A 24457-nucleotide genomic window follows, 5' to 3' on the forward strand; every position below is an offset into this window, starting at 1 on the left:
TACACTCTTCTTGTCAAGATCATATTATGAATCCACAAAACCAAAACTCCTACTTAAATTTAGAGCAATAATGGATAAAATATGTCAAAATATTTTTTAAAAACATAACCATTGTCAAAAACAAGATAAAATACACCTGTTTACCTAACACAGAATAGTGAATAGAAGCAGAAGCCACAGATGTGCTGAACTTCAGTCTAAAATAAAGGATGTTAAAATTATCTCATAAATGGCAAGGAGGAGAAGGTGGCTCCCTGCAAAGAACTAGAGCTAGGATATATTCTCTCTGTCTACGAAAGGAGGTTAACTGCTTATAATCATTGCTTATGGCTACTTCTAGCTTTGAGCTGCTGCTCAGGCAACAGGAAGGCTGGGGAAAGCTACATGATCAGACCATGGTCAAGCCATGCATCAGATATAGGGCTGAATCACAGAATGGGACCCCTGTATTATCAACATAGGCTCAGGTTTTGAAATGGATGACCTCGCTTGTCAAGTGGAGTGAAGCATATACTTCTTGATATGAAGGGATGTCATGATGTTGTGAGGTTGGAGGAAAAGAGAGAGCTGGAGTGCAGGCAGAGTTCACTAGGCAGCCATGGAACAAAGAGGGTACATGGGAATTCACCCACTCGGGTGCGAGAAGGCTAGAGTTAGTCCACAAAAAGCTATCTGTTACAGTGCAGTAGAAACTCACTAGATGTGGAGCACCTGTGGATTTCCTGCATACTGCTGGCAGCTATGGCATTAGAAGAAAAACACCCAAAAACTAGGATAGGAAGTATTCTGAAGCCTGTCTGCTATGACTTATAGTGTCTCTCTAGCACACTCTGTTGGCAATTTTTCCTTTGCCACATGGACCAGTGTTGATTTTGCACACCTGAAGTGGCTAATGGTAGACAAGCTCCTGTTTAAGGCACCTAAACAAACTTCTTCACTATGACTTGAGCTGCAGTTATACTTTCTCCAAAGGCATATGAATATCAGCCTTGTAGGAGTTCTACTTCCAAGTATGTTTCTTCCTTGGTATTCTTCCTCAGCCCTAGAGGTAGTAGCTTCTCCCTACATTTGTCAGAATCCTCTTTTATCTCTTCTAATAATTATTAACAGTTTTTACCAGTTAATACTGCTTTATACTTAATTTTCCATATTCAAATTGCTAGTAGCATTGCTATCATTCATTTCATTTGTATATAAGCATTTAAGCATATTATATACACACGTATATAATATATACTTAAGCGTACATAATCAAATACGTTGTTGCTATTGTTGATTTGAATGAACTGTTTTCTGTTAGGTTAATTACGAATAAGAAAACTAAAAAAAATTATTTTACTTTCATTTATTGCTTCCTCAGTACACTTCCTTACTTTATGTAGCTCCAACCTTCTGACCTATATTATTTTTCTTTTCCCTAAGGAATTTTAAACTTCTCTTGTAAGGCAAGTCTACTGGCAATAAATTCCCTCAATTTTTTTTTTTTTTCTGAGAATGTTGTTATTTCTCCTTCACTTTTGAGAGATAAATTTGCAGGGTACAGAATTCTAGATTGGAGGGTTGTTTTTGTTTTTTCTCAGCACTTTATTTCACACCACTCTCTTCTTGTTTGCATGGTTTCTTTTTTCTTCTCTAGGTAAGGTGTTTATTTTCTCTGGCTTCTTTCAGGATTATTTCTTTATCTTTGATTTTCTGTAGTTTGAAAATGATATGCCTCGGTGCAGTTTTGTTTTTGTTTTGTTTTGTTTTTGTCATTTATCTGGTATGGTGTTTTCTGAGCTTCCTGTGTCTGTATTTTGGTGTCTGACATTAATTTGTGGTTATTTTCAGGGATTTTATTGATATTTTGGAGGGGTCAGAGATTCTTTCCTCAGTCGTGTCCAGTCTAATGAACCCATCAAAGGCATTCTTCATTTCTGTTACAGCATTTTTGGTCTCTAACCCTTTTTTTTTTTTGCTTTTTTCTTAGGATTTCCATCTCTCTGCTTACATTGACCATCAGTTCTTACAGGCTGTCTACTTTATCCATTAGAGCCCTTAGCATATTAATCACAGTTGTTTTAAATTCCCAGTTTGATCATTTCAACATCCTTGCCATGTCTGGTTCTGGTACTTGCTCTGTCTCTTTAAATTGTGTTTTTTTTTACATTTGGTATGTCTTATAATATTTTCTTGGACTGTAGACCTCACCAGTGTTTCTCAGTTTTTTCTTCCCACTTAGGTGGAACAAGATGGCTAGAGTGGGCTGGAGGTGGGTTTTTTCCTTCTTCCACCTGGAAGCATAGAGCCAGCTGGAGTCCTTTATTTCCCTTCCCCCAAGTCAATTAGGCTCTGCTAATACCTCAGCAGGTTAGGCTCTGGTTAACTAGTTTCCCTGAAGGCAGGCCTTTTTAAGAAAAACAGTGCTCTGATACATTTTAAACTGGTTCCTTTCCCCTATCTCTGCCAGAAGCCCAAGGCGAGTTTTCTCAGATGTTTACTGTGGGACACTGGCTGAGCTCCTGAAGGAAAACCTCACAATGTTGTGTGGGGCCTCTCTATTACTTGCACCCCTTGGAGTTTTTTAACTCTCAGACTTGCCCACACTGAGCCTTCAGCAATTTGTCAAATAAGTTCAGGTTTTCCTACCCCAGCACTGGATTCCAGGGTGGTTTCTGCTTGCCAGTCTCGGCTCCAGGTAAGCCATAATTCCCTGTATTTTCCTGTCTGTCTCTCCAGTATTGGGGGCAGTGATTTGCCTGTGACCACTCTTCTTTTATGAATTCAAGATTTCTTGATTTTTCAGTCTGTTCAGCTTTTTACTTGTTGTTAGGATGAAGTGGTGACTTCTAAGCTCCTTACATGTGGAGGTAGAAACTGCAGATGAGCAGTATCTATAAAATTAAAACAAACAAACAAACAAAAAACCTGTCTCTGATGACCCTGCAATCTAAGTTTTAGTTTTACACACTAGAGAAAGCTTTCCTGACATGTACAAGAATATACGTCTAAAGATGTTCACTGTACCTTTGTTTATAGTTCAAAGAACATGCAAATAACTTGAGTACTTCAGTAGGAGAATAGATATAAGTTTGTGAATATTTTGTACATAGGAGTTAAAAATAGTCTAGTTACGCATGTATCAACTTGGCTATATCTCAAGAAATATAATAAGTGAATAAATCGAACTGCAGAAGGATTTCATGTAGCTTTATAACATTATGTAAACAACTCCTCTTTGTGTTTCTAGAAATATTTATATGTAGAAAAAATATAAATAAAGAATTATAAAGTGTTACATTAAATTATGATAATCCACCCACCCCTCACTCCTCATCACTGTGGAGACATGGAATTAAAATTTTACTGGAAAGAGGGGACTTAAAGTTTACATATATTACTTTATTTTTCAGAAAAAATATATAGGGTCAAAATTGAAAGAAATAATCACTTTTCATTATGAAAGATAGATGTGTAAGTTTTTTTTTTATTTTTTTTATTTTTTTTTATTTTATTTTTTTTTTTAAACATCTTTATTGGAGCATAATTGCTTTACAATGGTATGTTAGTTTCAGCTTCACAACAAAATGAATCAGTTATATATATACATATGTTCCCATATCTCTTCCCGCTTGCGTCACCCTCCCTCCCACCCTCCCTATCCCACCCCTCCAGGCGGTCACACAGCACCGAGCTGATCTCCCTGTGCTATGCGGCTGCTTCCCACTAGCTATCTACCTTACGTTTGGTAGTGTATACATGTCCATGCCTCTTTATTGCTTTGTCACCGTTTACCCTTCCCCCTCCCCATAACCTCAAGTCCATTCTCTAGTAAGTCTGTGTCTTTATTCCTGTTTCACCCCTAGGTTTTTCATGACATTTTTTTTTCTTAAATTCCATATATATGTGTTAGCATACGGTATTTGTCTCTCTCTTTCTGACTTACTTCACTCTGTATGACAGACTCTAGGTCTATCCACCTCATTACAAATAGCTCAATTTCATCTCTTTTTATGGCTGAGTAATACTCCATTGTATATATGTGCCACATCTTCTTTATCCATTCATCCGATGATGGACACTTAGGTTGTTTCCATCTCTGGGCTATTGTAAATAGAGCTGCAATGAACATTTTGGTACATGACTCTTTTTGAATTATGGTTTTCTCAGGGTATATGCCCAGTAGTGGGATTGCTGGGTCATATGGTAGTTCTATTTGTAGCTTTTTAAGGAACCTCCATACTGTTCTCCACAGTGGCTGTATCAATTTACATTCCCACCAACAGTGTAAGAGGGTTCCCTTTTCTCCACACCCTCTCCAGCATTTATTGTTTCTAGATTTTTTGATGATGGCCATTCTGACTGGTGTGAGATGATATCTCATTGTAGTTTTGATTTGCATTTCTCTAATGATTAGTGATGTTGAGCATTCTTTCATGTGTTTGTTGGCACTCTGTATATCTTCTTTGGAGAAATGTCTATTTAGGTCTTCTGCCCATTTTTGGATTGGGTTGTTTGTTCTTTTGTTATTAAGCTGCATGAGCTGCTTATAAATTTTGGAGATTAATCCTTTGTCAGTTTCTTCATTTGCAAATATTTTCTCCCATTCTGAGGGTTGTCTTTTGGTCTTCTTTATGGTTTCCTTTGCTGCGCTAAAGCTTTTAAGTTTCATTAGGTCCCATTTGTTTACTTTTGTTTTTATTTCCATTTCTCTAGGAGGTGGGTCAAAAAGGATCTTGCTGTGATTTATGTCATAGAGTGTTCTGCCTATGTTTTCCTCTAAGAGTTTGATAGTTTCTGGCCTTACATTTAGCTCTTTAATCCATTTTGAGCTTATTTTTGTGTATGGTGTTAGGGAGTGATCTAATCTCATACTTTTACATGTAGCTGTCCAGTTTTCCCAGCACCACTTATTGAATAGGCTGTCCTTTCTCCACTGTACATTTCTGCCTCCTTTGTCAAAGATAAGGTGACCATATGTGCGTGGGTTTATCTCTGGGCTTTCTATCCTGTTCCATTGATCTATCTTTCTGTTTTTGTGCCAGTACCATACTGTCTTGATTACTGTAGCTTTGTAGTATAGTCTGAAGTCAGGAAGCCTGATTCCTCCAGCTCCATTTTTCGTTCTCAAAATTGCTTTGGCTATTCGGGGTCTTTTGTGTTTCCATACAAATTGTGAGATTTTTTGTTCTAGTTCTGTGAAAAATGCCAGTGGTGGTTTGATAGGGATTGCATTGAATCTGTAGATTGCTTTGGGTAGTAGAGTCATTTTCACAATGTTGATTCTTCCAATCCAAGAACATGGTATATCTCTCCATCTATTTGTATCATTTTTAATTTCTTTCATCAGTGTCTTATAATTTTCTGCATACAGGTCTTTTGTCTCCTTAGGTAGGTTTATTCCTAGGTATTTTATTCTTTTTGTTGCAATGGTAAATGGCAGTGTTTTCTTGATTTCACTTTCAGATTTTTCATCCTTAGTGTATAGGAATGCCAGAGATTTCTGTGCATTAATTTTGTATCCTGCTACTTTACCAAATTCATTGATTAGCTCTAGAAGTTTTCTGGTAGCATCTTTAGGGTTCTGTATGTATAGTATCATGTCATCTGCAAACAGTGACAGCTTTACTTCTTCTTTTCCGATTTGGATTCCTTTTATTTCCTTTTCTTCTCTGATTGCTGTGGCTAAAACTTCCAAAACTATGTTGAATAAGAGTGGTGAGAGTGGGCAACCTTGTCTTGTTCCTGATCTTAGTGGAAATGCTTTCAGTTTTTCACCATTGAGGACGATGTTGGCTGTGGGTTTGTCATATATGGCCTTTATTATGTTGAGGAAAGTGTCCTCTATGCCTACTTTCTGCAGGGTTTTTATCATAAATGGGTGTTGAATTTTGTCGAAAGCTTTCTCTGCATCTATTGAGATGATCATATGGTTTTTCTCCTTCAATTTGTTAATATGGTGTATCACGTTGATTGATTTGCGTATATTGAAGAATCCTTGCATTCCTGGAATAAACCCCACTTGATCATGGTGTATGATCCGTTTAATGTGCTGTTGGATTCTGTTTGCTAGTATTTTGTTGAGGATCTTTGCATCTATGTTCATCAGTGATATTGGCCTGTAGTTTTCTTTCTTTGTGACATCCTTGTCTGGTTTTGGTATCAGGGTGATGGTGGCCTCGTAGAATGAGTTGGGGAGTGTTCCTCCCTCTGCTATATTCTGGAAGAGTCTGAGAAGGATAGGTGATAGCTCTTCTCTAAATGTTTGATAGAATTCGCCTGTGAAGCCATCTGGTCCTGGGCTTTTGCTTGTTGGAAGATTTTTAATCACAGTTTCAATTTCAGTGCTTGTGATTGGTCTGTTCATATTTTCTATTTCTTCCTGATTCAGTCTTGGCAGGTTGTGCCTTTCTAAGAATTTGTCCATTTCTTCCAGGTTGTCCATTTTATTGGCATAGAGTTGCTTGTAGTAATCTCTCATGATCTTTTGTATTTCTGCAGTGTCAGTCGTTACTTCTCCTTTTTCATTTCTAATTCTATTGATTTGAGTCTTCTCCCTTTTTTTCTTGATGAGTCTGGCTAATGGTTTATCAATTTTGTTTATCCTTTCAAAGAACCAGCTTTTAGTTTTATTGATCTTTGCTATCGTTTCCTTCATTTCTTTTTCATTTATTTCTGATCTGATTTTTATGATTTCTTTCCTCCTGCTAACTTTGGGGTTTTTTTGTTCTTCTTTCTCTAATTGCTTTAGGTGCAAGGTTAGGTTGTTTATTCGAGATGTTTCCTGTTTCTTAAGGTAAGATTGTATTGCTATAAACTTCCCTCTTAGAACTGCTTTTGCTGCATCCCATAGATTTTGAGTCGTCGTGTCTCCATTGTCATTTGTTTCTAGGTATTTTTTGATCTCCCCTTTGATTTCTTCAGTGATCACTTCGTTATTAAGTAGTGTATTGTTTAGCCTCCATGTGTCTGTATTTTTTACAGATCTTCTCCTGTGATTGATATCGAGTCTCATAGCGTTGTGGTCGGAAAAGATACTTGATACAATTTCAATTTTCTTAAATTTACCAAGGCTTGATTTGTGACCCAAGATATGATCTATCCTGGAGAATGTTCCATGAGCACTTGAGAAAAATGTGTATTCTGTTGTTTTTGGATGGAATGTCCTATAAATATCAATTAACTCCATCTCATTTAACGTAACATTTAAAGCTTGTGTTTCCTTATTTATTTTCATTTTGGATGATCTGTCCATTGGTGAAAGTGGGGTGTTAAAGTCCCCTACTATGAATGTGTTACTGTCGATTTCCCCTTTTATGGTTGTCAGTATTTGCCTTATGTATTGAGGTGCACCTATGTTGGGTGCATAAATATTTACAATTGTTATATCTTCCTCTTGGATCGATCCCTTGATCATTATGTAGTGTCCTTCTTTGTCTCTTCTAATAGTCTTTGTTTTAAAGTCTATTTTGTCTGATATGAGAATTGCTACTCCAGCTTTCTTTTGGTTTCCATTTGCATGAAATACCTTTTTCCATCCCCTTACTTTCAGTCTGTATGTGTCTCTAGGTCTGAAGTGGGTCTCTTGTAGACAGCAAATATATGGGTCTTGTTTTTGTATCCATTCAGCCAATCTGTGTCTTTTGGTGGGAGCATTTAGTCCATTTACATTTAAGGTAATTATCGATATGTGTGTTCCCATTCCCATTTTTTTAATTGTTTTGGGTTTGTTATTGTAGGTCTTTTCCTTCTTTTGTGTTTCTTGCCTAGAGAAGTTCCTTTAGCAGTTGTTGTAGAGCTGGTTTGGTGGTGCTGAACTCTCTCAGCTTTTGCTTGTCTCTAAAGGTTTTAATTTCTCCATCAAATCTGAATGAGATCCTTGCTGGGTAGAGTAATCTTGGTTGCAGGTTTTTCTCCTTCAACACTTTCAATATGTCCTGCCACTCCCTTCTGGCTTGCAGAGTTTCTGCTGAAAGATCAGCTGTTAACCTTATGGGGATTCCCTTGTGTGTTATTTGTTGTTTTTCCCTTGCTGCTTTTAATATGTTTTCTTTGTATTTAATTTTTGACAGTTTGATTAATATGTGTCTTGGCGTATTTCTCCTTGGATTTATCCTGTATGGGACTCTCTGTGCTTCCTGGACTTGATTAACTATTTCCTTTCCCATATTAGGGAAGTTTTCAACTATAATCTCTTCAAATATTTTCTCAGTCCCTTTCTTTTTCTCTTCTTCTTCTGGAACCCCTATAATTCGAATGTTGGTACGTTTAATGTTGTCCCAGAGGTCTCTGAGACTGTCCTCAGTTCTTTTCATTCTTTTTTCTTTATTCTGCTCCGCAGTAGTTATTTCCACTATTTTATCTTCCAGGTCACTTATCCGTTCTTCTGCCTCAGTTATTCTGCTATTGATCCCATCTAGAGTACTTTTAATTTCATTTATTGTGTTGTTCATCGTTGCTTGTTTCATCTTTAGTTCTTCTAGGTCCTTGTTAACTGATTCTTGCATTTTGTCCATTCTATTGTCCATTCTATCTCCAAGATTTCGGATCAACCTTACTATCATTATTCTGAATTCTTTTTCAGGTAGACTGCCTATTTCCTCTTCATTTGTTAGGTCTGATGGGTTTTTATCTTGCTCCTTCATCTGCGGTGTGTTTTTCTGTCTTTTCATTTTGCTTATCTTACTGTGTTTGGGGTCTCCTTTTTTGCAGGCTGAAGGTTCGTAGTTCCTGTTGTTTTTTGTGTCTGTCCCCAGTGGCTAAGGTTGGTTCAGTGGGTTGTGTAGGCTTCCTGGTGGAGGGTACTAGTGCCTGTGTTCTGGTGGATGAGGCTAGATCTTGTCTTTCTGGTGGGCAGGTCCACGTCTGGTGGTGTGTTTTGGGGTGTCTGTAGACTTATTATGATTTTGGGCCGCCTCTCTGCTAATGGGTGGGGTTGTGTTCCTGTCTTGCTAGTTGTTTGGCATAGGATGTCCAGCACTGTAGCTTGCTGGTCGTTGAGTGAAGCTGGGTGCTGGCCTTGAGATGGAGATCTCTCGGAAATTTTTGCTGTTTGATATTATGTGCAGCTGGGAGGTCTCTTGTGGATCAGTGTCCTGAAGTTGGCTCTCCCACCTCAGAGGCACAGCACTGACTCCTGGCTGCAGCACCAAGAGCCTTTCATCCACAGGGCTCCTTAATTTGGGATGATTGGTTGTCTATTCAGGTATTCCACAGATGCAGGGTATATCAAGTTGATTGTGGAGCTTTAATCCGCTGCTTCTGAGGCTGCTGGGAGAGATTTCCCTTTCTCTTCTTTGTTCTCACAGCTCCCAGGGGCTCAGCTTTGGATTTAGCCCCGCCTGTGCGTGTAGGTCGCCGGAGGGCGTCTGTTCTTTGCTCAGACAGGACGGGGTTAAAGGAGCCGCTGATTCGGAGGCTCTGGCTCACTCAGGCCCGGGGGTAGGGAGGGGCACGGAGTGTGGGGCGGGCCTGCGGCGGCAGAGGCCGGCGAGACGTTGCAGCCTGAGGCGCGCCTGTGCGTTCTCCCGGGGGAGTTGTCCCTGGATCCCGGGACCCTGGCAGTGGCGGGCTGCACAGGCTCCCCGGAAGGGCGTGTGGCTAGTGACCTGTGTTCGCACACAGGCCTCCCGGTGGCGGCAGCAGCGGCCCTAGCGTCTCATGTCTGTCTCTGGGCTCCGCACTTTTAGCCGCGGCTCGCGCCCGTCCCTGGAGCTCTCTCAAGCAGTGTTCTTAATCCCCTCTCCTCGTGCACCAGGAAACAAAGAGGGACGTAAAAGTCTCTTGCCTCTTCGGCAGTTCCAGACTTCTCCCCGGACTCTCTCCCGGCCAGCCGCGGTGCACTAACGCCCTGCAGGCTGTGTTCACGCCGCCAACCTCAGTCCTCTCCCGGCGCTCCGACAAAAGCCGGAACCTCAGCTGCCAGTCCCGCCCACACCGGCGGGCGAGCAGACAAGCCTCTCGGCTGGCGAGTTCCGGTCGGCCCGATCCTCTGCGCTGGAATCTGCCCGCTTTGCCCTCCGCACCCCTGTTGCTGTGCTCTCCTCCGCGGCTCCCAAGCTCCCCCACTCCGCCTCCCGAAGCCTCCACCCGCGAAGGGGCTTCCTAGTGTGTGGACACTTTTCCTCCTTCACAGCTCTCTCCCGCTGGTGCAGGACCCGTCCCTATCCTTTTGTCTCTGTTTAGTTTTTTCTTTTGCCCTACCCAGGTACGTGGGGGGGTTTCTTGCCTTTTGGGAGGTCTGAGGTCTTCTGCCAGCGTTCAGTAGATGCTCTGTAGGAGTTGTTCCACGCGTAGATGTATTTCTGGTGTATCTGTGGGGAGGAACGTGATCTCCGCGTCTTACTCTTCCGCCATCTTCCCGGAAGTCCAGATGTGTAAGTTTTTAACAATGGTTTTCACTGTTCTTTTCTGTTTAATTAAAAATAAAACATTTTATCAGCTATATTTTAATTATAGAAAATTTAACATGTGATAGCTACAGTACATGACTCTTGGTAGTCTTTTATAAAGGTTGGTTGAAATAAATGATATCAAAATCATATCATATATACAATATCACATTCTGCATTTTTTCCTTCTTAATAGCATATTATGAGAAATAATAAAGAGTGGATCTCTGGAGTTAGAGTACTTTTGTTCAAACACCAGATCCATGGATGTGCAATTTATTTAACCTCTTTGTGTCTCAGTTTCCTCAAAACTAAAATGAAGCTGGTGAGATTACATAAATATTGATTAATGTAATGCATGTAATATACTTGGAACAGTATCTGGCACATAGGAAATTTATCAGTCTAATATTTGTTAGACTTTGTAATTATTCCTCAGGTCATTTAAAACTCTTTGAGTATAGTACATGAATGGCTGTATAATATTCTAGTTTAACACTATTATCTAATGCTTTATATATTATTACAACTTTTCCAATCCTGAGGTAATAATTTTGATATATGTTCCAGTTAAGTATATGTTTACATCATTTTACTTCTAAAATGAAGGTTATAAGTAGTAATTTTTGAACCATTATATATTTGAGAATATTTTTCCATTATTCACAAAGAGAATAAGTTATTGGATCAAAACCTTTTTTCACAAATCTCTGAAAATGTTGTGCTAATTTTTTTAGTATTTAGTCAGAAATTTAATGAAAATTAATTAGTCTAATTTTTATTCTATTATACATAATTGTTTTGTGCCTAATTGAATATAAGATATGTATATATGTTTTTAATTCAATTTTTTGCCTTGTTTCGTGTCTAAGTGTGCTGAATTTTTTTTTTTTTTTTTTTTTTCTGTACGCGGGCCTCTCACTGCTGTGGCCTCTCCCGTTGTGGAGCACAGGCTCTGGACGCACAGGCTCAGCGGCCATGGCTCACGGGCCCAGCCGCTCCGCAGCATGTGGGATCTTCCCCGACGGGGGCACGAACCCGTGTCCCCTGCATAGGCAGGCGGACTCTCAACCACTGCGCCACCAGGGAAGCCCCTGAATTTTTATTGATGTTTACTAGACATAATGAGGGCTTTATACCAGTCTTTTACATTTTCTTTGTTTCCATTTTTTAAAAAAAAATTATTCAATTATTTGGTTGTTGATTTTGTTCTATTTTTTTCTTATGAATTCTTATTTTACTGTGTGATTCCTAAAATTTATTACACTCATAATTACTTCCTTTATGGTTATCTTCCTCTTTCTTTCCCATTATTAACTCCAAAGCTGTGAGCTTTGTTTGGAACAAAGTAAGATCTACCTCTTCCTCCTTTCCTTCCTCCCGTCCTTCCTTCTTTCCTTTCTTTCTTTCTCCTCCACCCACCACCAATATGTGAGGATACAGCAAGAAGGTATCCATCTACAAACCCGGAAGTAAATCTGCTAGCCCCTTGATCTTGGATTTCTCAGCCTCCAGAATTATGAGAAATACATTTCTGTTGTTTAAGCCACATAGTCTATGGTATTTTTATTATGGCAACCCAAACAGACTTGGACTCCATCTCAATATTTTATTTGTACTATATTAATGTAAGCACATTAATAAATGCCATGCATTCTTATGACATTCTGAATTACTTAACTTTATTTCATTGGGATTAATGAAAAAACATCATTAACATATATTAAATACTTTGCTCATATATTACATGGAATGAACCTATGTAAATCAACAAATTTTTAGTGACCTGTTCCACAGAGTAAAACATACCTCATTCTTACTAAACAAAATGAAGACTATATCCAGACATGAATTCATCTTCAGCCCAATTACAACCCAGTACCAGTACATGTTGTCATCATACCTTCTTTTGCTTGTTTAGTCATGGTTTCCTTTAGTTCTTTGAACATGTTTATAATGGCTGCTTAGAAGTCTTTGTTTTTTACATGTGGCATCTGTTTGTTTTCACAGGCAGTTTTTATTGCCTGCTTTTTTCTGGTGTACGGGGTATACTTTCCTTTCTTTGTATGTCTTATAATTTTTTGTTGGTTGTCTTCTCTCTGTGTCTTCACATTGTCTTTACTGTTTGTGTCCAAATTTCCTCTTCTTAGAAAGACACCATTCATATTGGATTAGGACCACCCTAATATCATTTTAATTTATTTGTTTAAAAATCCTGTCTCCAAATAAACTTACTTTCTGAGGTATTATGGGTTAGGAATTCAGCATATGAATTTTCAAGGGGTACAATTCAGCATATAATACCATGTAGCATAGGTTATGTTTAGCTTTACTCAGCTTACTTAAAATTTTTTTTTAAAGCACATTGGAAATGAATCTTAGGAAAACATAGAAGTATCAGGCGGTTTACTATATTAGAGCCAAATTAACAATAAAAACTATGTTGAGTTAAAAATTGTTAATACAATTTTAAAATCTCCTTGTCTCTTTGCATTAAACAATACTAATTAACTTACATATTAGAAAAACACTTGAAATAACAATAATGTTGAAATATATTAACTATTTTAAAATAGTAAATTTGTAAATCTTGCAGCACAGATCAAAAATTTCAGTCCTAAAACAATCAGAAAGTATGCTATTTAGTTTTTAAATAATAGGTTAAATTTTTGATGTATCAATAAATACATATCTCCTAAAATGCAATTTTAATATATAGTAAGCAACTTCTAATTTTAATGTGATGATTTACGGTCTAAGAATACTTAGCTGATAAGACAGCAAATGTGTCATAAATTTAAAGATTGATATATTTTTTACCAATAGTCTTCAAGATAGATATTAATGATTGTTATTTCCCCTTTGCTTTCCTTGTATTGTTTAGTGTTTAAATAAGTTTTAAAACATTATTCATTCATATTTTCCAAATATCCAGAATATATATATGTATTCCTTTACTAAAAATCTAATGAATACTATTTTTAAAGGATAGACTTTATTATTCCATATATTTGGTATATTTTTCCAACATATTAATTAATATTTTCAAAAATTTTTCTATAATTATAAAAACAAAATATTATAGTGCTGACATAAGCCAATGATAATACATTTTATAATTGGACTTATGAATTATTGTTATTATAGATTGTATATATCTAGGAATTTTTCCATTTCATCTAGGTTATCCATTTTATTTATGCATAATTGTTCATAGTAACCTCTCATAATCCTTTGGTAATTCTGTGGTATTTGTTGCAACTTTCCCTTTTCATTACTGCTTTTATTGATTTTGGCCCTCTCTTTTTTTCTGATGAGTCTGGCTAAGGGTTTGTCAATTTTGTTTATCTTTTTGAGTACCAGCTCTTAGTTTTGTTTCTTCTCTATTGTGCACTTAGTCTCTATTTCATTTATTTCTGCTCAGATCTTTATGGTTTCTTTCTCCTACTAACTTTAGGTTTTACTTGTTATTCTTTTCCTAGTTCCTTTAGGTGAAAGGTTAGGTTGTTTATTTAAGATTTGTCTTGTTTCCTGAAGTAAGCTTACCATAAACTTTCCTCTTAGAACTGCTTTTGTTGCATCCCATAGGTTTTGGTTCATTGTGTTTTTGTTCTCATTTGTCTCCTGGTAATTTTTTAGTTTCTTTGATTTCTTCAGTGAGCCATTGGTTGTTTAGTATTGTTTAATCTTCACATGTTAGTGATTTTTTTTCTTGTAGTTGATTTTTAATTTCATAGTGTTGTGATCAGAAAAGATACTTGATATGATTTCAATTTTCTTAAATTTACCAAGGCTTCTTTTGTAGTCTAGCATGTGATCTATCTTGGAGAATGTTCCAAGTGTCCTTGAAAAGAATATTTATTTCCTGCCTTCGGATGGAATGCTCTATGGATATATCTATTAAGGCCATCTGATCTAATGTGTCATTTAAGGCCAGCAGTTCCTTACTGATTTTCTGTCTGGATGATCTCTCCATTTGTGTAAGTGGGGTGTTAAAGCCTCTGATTATTATTGTGTTACTATCAATTTCTCCCTTTATGTCTGTTAATATTTGCTTTATGTATTCAGGTGCTTCTATGTTGGGTGCATATATATTTATAATTGTTATATCTTCTTATTGGAGAGATCCCTTGATCATTATGTAATGTCCTACTTTGTATTTTGTAACAGTCTTTGTTTTAAAGTCTATTTTGTCTGATATAAGTATTGCTATCCTGGCTTTCTTTTGATTCCATGCAAACGAAAGACATTTTTCCATTTCCTCACTTTCAGTCTGTATCTGTCTTTAGATCTGAAGTTAGTCTTTTGTAGGCCACATATACATGGGTCTAGTTTTTGTATCCATTTAGCCACTCTGTGTCTTTTGATTAAAGCATTTCATTCATTTTCATTTGAACTAATAACTGATATGTATGTTCTTGACATTTTGTTAATTGTTTTTTATTGTTTTTGTAGGTCTTTTTTGTTCCTTTCTCCTTTTCTTTTGTTCTCTTCTCCTGTGATTTGTTAACTGTCTTTAGTTTTGTATTTGGGTTATTTTTTCTTTTGTGTATGTGTGTCTATTAGAGATTTTTGGTTTGTGCTTACATAACATTTATATATAGCAATCTATATATACACATAATTGTTTTAAGTTGCTGATATCTTAATTTCAAGTACATTTTAACAACCCTGCATTTATACTCATCTCCCCTCACAACTACTATTTTTGATATTGTATTTTACACTTAATTGTTTTGTGTATCCTTTCTGCTCATTGTGGATATAGATGATTTTATTACTTTTGTCTTTTAATCTTCCTACTAGTTTTGTGTGTGGATGATTTGCTAGCTTCACTGTATATTTGCTTTTTACCAATGAGCTTTTTCATTATGTAATTTTCATGTTTCTAGTTGTGGCCTTTTCTTTTTCACTTAGAAAATTTCCTTTAACATTTGCTGTAAAGCAGGTGGTACTGAACTCTTAGCTTTTGCTTGTCTGTACAATTTTTTATTTCTCCATCAAATCTGAATGACAGGCTTGCTGGGTAGAGTATTCTTGGTTGTAGATTTTTCCCTCTCATCACTTTAAATATATCATGCCACTGCCTTCTGGTCTCCAGATTTTCTGATGAAAAGTCAGCTGCTAGCGTTATAAGAGTTTCCTTGTATGTGATGTGTTGCTTTTCCCTGGCTGCCTTTAATATTCTCTCTTTGTCTTTAATTTTTGCTGTTTTAATCATAATGGGTCTTAATCCTAACTGGGACTCTCTGTGCTTTCTGGAGTTGGATGTCTGTTTCCTTTCCAAGGTTAGGGAAGTTTTTAGCTATTATGTCTTCACTTCTCTCTCAGCTCCTTTCTTTCTTTCTTCTCCTTCTGGGACCTCTAAAATGCAAATACTAGTGTGCTTGCCATTGTCCCCAAGTGCTCGCACACTGTCCTCATTTCTTTCATTTCTTTTCATTCTTTTTTCTTTTCAGCATCAATGATTTCCACTACTGTGTCTTCCAGCTTGCTGATCTGTTCCTCTGTTTCATTTAGACAACTGTTGATTCCTTCTAGTATATTTTTCATTTCAGTTATTGTATTCCTCATGTCTGTTTAGTTCTTTATATTTTTTAACTCTTTGTTGAAAACTTCTAACTTCTTACCTCTGTGCATCCATTTTCCTTCCAAGTTCTTTGATATGCTTGATGAGCACTACCCTGAACTCTTTCTCAGGTAGACTGCATCAGATTCTTCCAGGGTTTTATATTACTCCTTCATTTGGAACATGCTCCTCTTTAGCCTCATTTTGCCTAAGTTGCCATTTTTATTTTTATTTATTTATTTATTTGCGGTACATGGGCCTCTCACTGTTGTGGCCTCTCCTGTTGTGGAGCACAGGCTCCGGACACGCAGGTTCAGCAGCCATGGCTCACGGGCCCAGCCACTCTGTGGCATGTGGGATCTTCCCGGACTGGGGCATGAACCCGTGTCCCCTACATCTGCAGGCAGACTCTCAACCACTGTGCCACCAGGGAAGCCCGCCATTTTTATTTTTGTGTATCTGGTAGGTTGGTTACATTTTTCTGATTTTAGAGAAATAGCTTTTTATAAGAGATGTCCTATGTGTACCAGCAGCACACTCTGCACTCATCACCAGAACTATATGCTCTAGGGCTTCCCTGTGTAAGGTCTGTGTGTGTCTTTCTGTTGTGGCATACTGACAATCTGGGCAGTTTGGTAGGGTTAGTTTGCCCCGAGTCTGGTTGGTTGCCATGTCTTGCCTTGTGTGGAGGCTGCTGGCTACTGGTTGGTGGGATCAGGTTAGGAGGTGGCTGACTGCAGAACCCTCATGGGGGGGCTGGGCTAGTGCTTGGCTACTGGTTGCGAGAGTCAGGGTCCAGGAAAAAGAGGCTTTTGCCTGGTCCTGGGGCTAGTGCTGGCCTACTGGCAGGCAGAGCTGAGTCCTGGGGACCGGTTGCAGGAGACCCAAAATTAGTGTTGAATTGCTGGTAGGTGGGGCTGCTTCCTGACACAGTTGCCTGTGGGGCCCAAGGTATCTTGAAGCTTGTGTTGGCCTGCTAGTGGGCAAGGCTAGGGCCCAGGTGGTTCCAGGGCAGGATCTGGCTTGCTGGTGGGTGGGCCAGATCTGCAGCCTCCAGTGCTGTGGTTTTCTTGCAGCTAGTGTCTGCTCCCTAGTGGGTGAGGCTGGTCCCTAGACTAGATCCTAGATCCCTAGGATCTCTGGTGGGATGGGCTGGGGCCCAGGGGATTCTGGGGCTAGTGCCTACCCACTGGTGGGTGGAGCTTTGTCCTGGAGTCTGTGGCTGGAGAGCACTGGGGGGTCTTGATTCTGGTGCCTGTACAATGGTGCCTGGGGTCAGGTCCTGGGCCCTCTGGTGGGCAGGGATGTGTCCTGAAGCAGCTGTATGCTCAGGGGGCCTTATGGCAGCCTGTCCCCTGGTGTATGGGGCTGAGTCCATGCCCAGTTAGTTGCTTTGCCTGAGGCATCCCAGCACTGGTCCCTACAGAGCACTGGGCCAGGACAGGGCTAATAAACTAGAGAGGGGATTCCCAAATGGTGCTTATCAACACCAGTGTCCACATGGTAAAAGGAACCCCCCAAAATGGCTTCTGCCAATGTCTCTGTCCCCAAGGTGAGCTTCAGTTGCCTCCTTCCTCTCCAGGAGATTACCTATCAGCAGGTAGGTCTGACCCAGAAGGTAGGTCTGACCCTATCAAATTACTGCTTTTGCCATGGTTCCTGAAACCTGTGAGATTTTGTGTGCACTCTTTAAGAGTAAAGTCTCTATTTTCCCCAGTCCTCTGGTACTCCTGAAAGTAAGCTCTGCTGGCCTTCAAAGCCAAGTGCTCTGGAAACTCAACTTCCCAATGCAGGACACCTGGGCTAGGGAGCCTGATGTGGGGCTTGGACCACTCATTCCTTTGGGAGAACCTCTACAATTGTAATTATTCCCCTGTTTGTGGATCACCTACACAGGGATATGGGACTTGACTATATCATGTCTCTGACTCTCCTACCTGTCTCTTTTTGATTCCTTTTTATCTTTAGTTGTAGAAGATCTATTCTGATAGGTTCTGGTCTTTTTCATCGATGGTTGTTCTGTAAATAGTTGTGATTTTGGAGTGCTTGTGAGAGGAGGTAAACTTAGAGTCTTTCTATTCTGCCATCTTGGCCAGTTCCCCCAAGATAAAAATTTTTGACTCCAAACTCTTTAATAATTTACACACAATTATGGAGAAATCCATATATCTTACTCTAGAATGTAAAGTTATTTATTCTTCTTTCAATATTTCTTTAAGACTAAAATTTAAAATTTTGGACCTACAGCCACTCCAAAGATATTCCAAAGTGATTTTTTTTCTTTATGTCTGTTTATAACTATGACAGCTCACTTTATTTTTTAATGTTTCATTCCCTTTTGGCTTTTGTCTATTTTGCCAACAATCCTTTGGTTGTAGAGTTACATATTTTCTCATGATGATGTCTTCATTAACCAGCTTACCAGCTTCTATATCCTAGTTTCTTTAGATTAAGGGTAGATCACATGGTTTCAATATGGAAGATGATATGTGTTCAGTCCTTAAACACTTCATTTGCTTCATTATTTTAGGTAACGGGATGACTAGGTTGTCTCAGTAGAGACCACTGGTCTCAAGAATGCCAAGCAATAGAATATGGATGGATGCACTGATGCAAATCCATCTACCTTCCTGCAAAACCAACTAAATCGAATGAAGATCTGATCACATCATATGTAAGTACTTTTCAATCATTAAAAATTAACCAATTAAACATTATGTAAATCATCATTTGATGTTACTTAAAACTTTAAGAAATCCTGGTCAATGTGTCTAGTGTAGTTTTCAGTAACAAGGGTTTGGAATTATTCACACTGGACTTTAGATTCTGTCTATGGCACCTTGGACAGGCATTTAATCTCTCTAAGCTTCATGATTCCCAGTTGTAGAATGGGAATAATAACATCCACTAGATTAAAGGAAATGAACAGAGAGATGCAGAGTGAGAGACAGAGAGAGAGGGCTTCATATGTTTTCTACATCATGTATGATCCTGTTTTCTTTCTTGAATATCAGCTGTATACTTCCCCTTTGACTTTTAAAAATGCCTTAACAGCAAAAACAATAATAACTTATAAACAGTCATGTAGCACTAAATATGTAAATTCTAAATATTTTTAAAAACAAGACATTTAATAATAGCAATAGGTGATATAATTATTTACATCTACAGATGAAAAAATTGGAGCACAGAATAGTTAAGTAAATTTTCTAAAGTCACATGGAAAGTAAATGGCAGAATTGGGACTTAATTCAGCTCTTAACAACCATGTATACTCTGCTCAGTACTGGTATTGTTTTAATATTCATCACTTGTGCTTAGTCTTCCTTGAATTTGGTTTGTGACACTTGCAAGCAAAATTCTCCTAACATGTACCTCATACACAGTATTTAAAAATGCCTTTAAAAAATGTCAGGACTTATTATAGTGGTAGCAATTCTACTGGCATTGGTTGTGGTGGTGGTGATGATGATGATGATGATGATGATTAAAACTGAATCATTTAGGGACTTCCTTGGCAGTCCAGTCGTTAAGACTTCATGCTTCCAATGCAGGGATGCGAGTTTGATCCCTGGTCGGGGAACTAAGATCACACATGTCATGCGGCTGGGCCAAAAACAAAACAAAACAAAATTGAATCATTTACTCTATAGCATGGTGATATGTGTCAACGTGTAAGATACTCTGAATTGTTTTTAAGCAAGTTTTTATTATGTAAGTTTAAAATGGAACTGAATGTTAAACCAACTACTGTATGACAGCAAAAAGGCTAAAAAAAGACAGAGATGTAAAATAACTCAATAAAATGAATTCAGATATGAACATATGTGTAAAATAACATAGTACTAAATAATTTATAAACAACTGTGAACATGTGGTCATATATAAGATTCAATTCAACAAAAATTGAATCAACTATGTTTTAAATTTAAAATTGTTTTCAATGAGCATTTTTTGCTTAGTTTTCAGTTCTTTATGTTTTCCTTAAATAAATGCAGAAATTCTTATACTTAGGGAGAAATGTAGCATAAATTGTTGCCCTAAATGTGACAACACATTTGCAAGTTATTAATGTGTTTATTAGAGAAACATTCTGTATTTCCTTTGAAAATCTCACAGTGCTTTTTTCTTGTTAAGGAAATCTTCAGCCTTTTGCCTTAAGCATCACTTTTTCTGGGTGATATAATCCCAAAGAGCATTGGTGATGAACAATTTTAATAGAGAGTATAAAAATACCTTTTTAAAAGGGTACACTCCAATAGAAATAATTTCTTTTCTAACAGAAAATATTTTTTTCTCAGCCTCCTTGATTTTTCAAGATTAAATCTGTAAATCTCACTTTACCTTTGATCCTCTCCATTTATGGTTATGTAAAGTTTTCAGTCAATCCAGTCAGAGTTACAGATAGATTACCAGCTAAAAGCTGCAAAAAGATTAACATACATACACTTAAACACTATAAAGTTTAAAATGTCTAGGATATGAGGATTTTGAATCACTTTTTTCTTTGTTTTATTCTCATTGCTCTTTCAAATGTTGGGTTATTACAATTTCTGGGTATTATTAAAATTTCTGGAAGATGGTTTATTTACAGGTATATCAAAATATAAAAACTAATTATTATATGATATACTTTCAAATATTATGTAATCAGGCCAAAGTAAATAGCCTTTGTGAAGCTGAGAAAGAATGAACAGTGTATAATATATTTGTAAATTGAAGTATATATCAAACATCAATGAGGATTTCCTCCCTCTACTTTCACTAGTCTATTTTTCCCTTGCCAGCTAGATACAATTTTTACTGTAATTCCTCTCTCTCTCTTCCTCTCTCTCCCTCTCTCTCTCTCTCTCTAAGATTTTTCCTCTAATAGTACTCTCTCTATCTGATAGAATACATAAGAGAACTTTAAATTCTTTAAAGGATTTTTATAAAATTAAAGTGGACTGTGCAGTTTAAAAAAAATTAGGCCATCTTGAACAAAGACCTAAATAGGCATTCAAATAACTTGATATTCTTTAGAGAGATATAATCTTCAACCACTACTTCAATATTTACAGCTTCATCCATATTTTGTAATTCTTCTTAGACATTTGTAAAAACCAGTCAAGACATTGGATAGCTATATAAATGAAACAAATGGATTAGCAGATATCCTCAAACCATCTCACTTCTTCCAGCATTATCAGTTCAAGTGGTTTATGATGGGCAGAAGATGTTAGCAGGATATATAATAGTTACATTAAAGAAGGTTTTCTGATAGAGTAGTGGTCTAGGTTTGGCGAGGGACACTTATCTGAAAGAGTGACAATAATGTCAAATTTTATAATAGTTGGGGAGGTGGGGAGGGTGAACCAGACTTTGTGGCTTATGTATTTTAATCACATGAATCTTATCCAAAATACATGCCACAGAGTATCCATGTAATTAAATTGTTCTCTGTGTCTCCTCCTTATTGTGAAACATAAAGACATTATGAATCTTCAGTATTTGCCAGTCTGGTCAAGTATGTAGTAACCAAATTTTAACTTGTTTTTACATATGCCACTTTTGACAAAGAGAAGACTATGGGTCAAATTATATAACTAACTCTGTCATGGCCCTTGAAAGGACATTAAAAATGGACCCTATGTTTAAGGAAGAAAAAATCCTAGGGTAGAAAAATTTTTTGAATGGACTCCAGCTATGTCACTATTTGAATAATCTCACAGAGAACAGTTTCAGCTCATGTGAAGACCTACAGATAAAATATATAGAATTCTCATTACTCGGAGCTATGAGAGGGAGCTTCATTAATCATGGAGTTTGAAGGAACGGTGATAAAGATACTCTAAACATGAGTGAAATGTATACATCCAAGAACCTAAACCCAGTGGCACTGAGTAATGAGGGCCAATTACTTGTATTTATAGTTTTGGATCACACTGCAGCAGAATTACTCTCTGTGTATATATTTGATAATGTTCTTGTACTAGGTGACTGATTCTGATATGCTGTAAAAGACACTATACATAAGGTATATTTAAAGTAACATCAAGTGAAAGAAGAAATTCAGATCCCTGAGTAATGATAATGGAAAATTATTCAAGTGACAGTTAAACATTCAGGGATCCTCCTGTTTGCAGAACTGCCTCAGGCCACATTTAGTTACAGAGGCTATGGTGGCAAATCAGTAGAGATCAATGCCCCATTTATTCTACATTGCTGGGTAATGAGGTGTTCTGGCAACGAGAATTTTCCCAGAGAAGTTTACCCTTTCAAAAAGAAAATGTTTTTATGAAAGCCACTTTCTAGCCTGTGGTCTTCTACCAGCACTTAGGTCTCTAATGCTCAGATTCTCATTTGCAAGTTTGAAAAGTCCATTTCTAACTCCAAAATAAATGGTTCTTTGAAATCTGTCCTAATAGTTATATTTACTTTTTTTCTTAAACAGAGTACAAGGCCTCTAAAGAAAAGGGAATTCAAAATCATTACTGTCATATTTGTTCTCAATTCTCTATTTTTACTCTAGACAACACCCATAACACAAGGAAAGAAGTTCTTATATTTTCTCTTATTGAGATTTTTAAAAAGAGGTCACTGGAGAATCAGCTGCCTGACACTAGAGCTATGCTTAGAGTTATTTCTGGAGACCAATCCCTCTGTGTAAACCTAGAAATGCAAAGCTGGAGAGACCTTTTGACTTCCTTATTCTCACCTCCTCACTGTAGGATGAGGAAACTGAGCACCAGAGGGGTGAAAGTCTTGCCCATCCATCAGGTATCACTGCCATGACCACATCCTACACCAGAGGTTGGAAATCCATGACCTGCAGGATAAATTCAGTCTTTCTTCTGTTTTTGTAAATAAAGTTTTACTGGAACACAGCCATGTTTGTTAGTTTACATATTATCAATGGCTGTTTTCATGCTCTAACTGCAGAGTTGATTAGTTGTGACAAAGACCAGAGACAGAGACATCTGGTCAACAAAGCCAAAAATACCTACTATCTGTCCCATGACAGAAAACATTTGCTGACTTAAATCATCCCGTTCACTGTCGAATACTTTTCCCTCTCTTTCCTAGTATATATTTTTTGTTTGGTGGATTCACCTCATACATAGATACAAATAATACCCAAGGGCCTAAAGAATGTTGTGAGGAGATGTCTGTTAATGCTTTGTCTAAATAACATCTGCTTCTATAGGGCAAAAATCTGAAGACCACATTACTTTAAACCCCAATACTTTTAAAATACAACAGTGGGAAGGATATAGAAGGAGTATATCTCCCTTGAATCTTCTTCCTACAGTGAATGTTTAGATCATTTAGTCTATTGGAGGAAGAAAATATGTGGGTTAGTTACTAATAAACCTTGCTACATTGTTATAACAAGAAGAAATTTGATAATAATTTTTGTTGTGTGGTATATGTTTATGAGTATAAATATTAATTGTACCTTTCTTAGAATTGAAAATTCACTTATGACCAGAAATTAAGGGATATCTTATTCACTAAGTATCTCCCCCTCCTCATGGCACAAACTATCTATATAGAAGCCTGGGTAATGAGGAAACTTGCTGAAATTCAAAACACTTCAGACAAGCTTTCTCATGCACAAAATACTGCTTTTAATTGGTTCTTAACTAAATTAATTAAGCTGGTATGACTCACTCTCCAGTCACAACTCAACTTGAAAAACACAAAGGAATATGGCTGGGATAACAAAAGCTAAGAACTCCTGATTTTCATATTAACAAGGGAGTTCAGCCTAGAGAGAAAAGGTTGATTTGTTTTTTAATGGGCTTTTGAAAGACGTGTTCAGGTCTAGTGTGATAATTTACGGTTAATCATATGTTTAGAGGCAAAAGGCATTAATCTTGTAATATTAGGTCATTTTGTGTAACATAAAACAAAATTCTTGTCACAGTAACTTTAAAAGTCAGGTCAGACTTCCTTTTTGAGCAAAGGTGGCAAACTGACAACAAGAAAAAAGACATTCTATCAGAACAGCAGCGTGGTAAGCACAGAATGGCAGAACCACTCCTTGAGCAGACCTCAATCATAATCTGTCTCCCGCTTCGTTTTTCCATATCTCATGACATAAACATTAATTCCACTGACGTATGTGTTGGTGGTACTGAACACTGAACAACTTAGCAAGGGCTGTGTTCTGGACCCTGACAAGTCAAATTAAAGAGAAAATAATCTTTCTGTGTCCATATTTACCCCCCAAAATGTAATTCCTGGAGCAGAAATTTGCTAAACTCAACCACAATTACTTTACCACATTGGAATCTTGCAAAAAACATCCACAAAGATAGATACCAGCTTGGAAAAACAGTATACAACAGTATAAGTCTACAAACACTGTTGAAGACTTTTATGATCTAACTTCTGTCCCCCTAAAAAAAGATGTACTGAAGTTCTAACCACCAGTACCTCAGAATGTGACTTCATTTGGGAGTAAGGTCTTTACAGAGGTAATCAAATTAAAATGAACCCAATAGGGTGAGTCCTAATCCAATATGGCTGATAT

The sequence above is a fragment of the Pseudorca crassidens genome, chromosome 5 (genome assembly GCF_039906515.1).
Source record: "Pseudorca crassidens isolate mPseCra1 chromosome 5, mPseCra1.hap1, whole genome shotgun sequence".
In the NCBI taxonomy this organism is placed as follows: Eukaryota; Metazoa; Chordata; class Mammalia; order Artiodactyla; family Delphinidae; genus Pseudorca; species Pseudorca crassidens.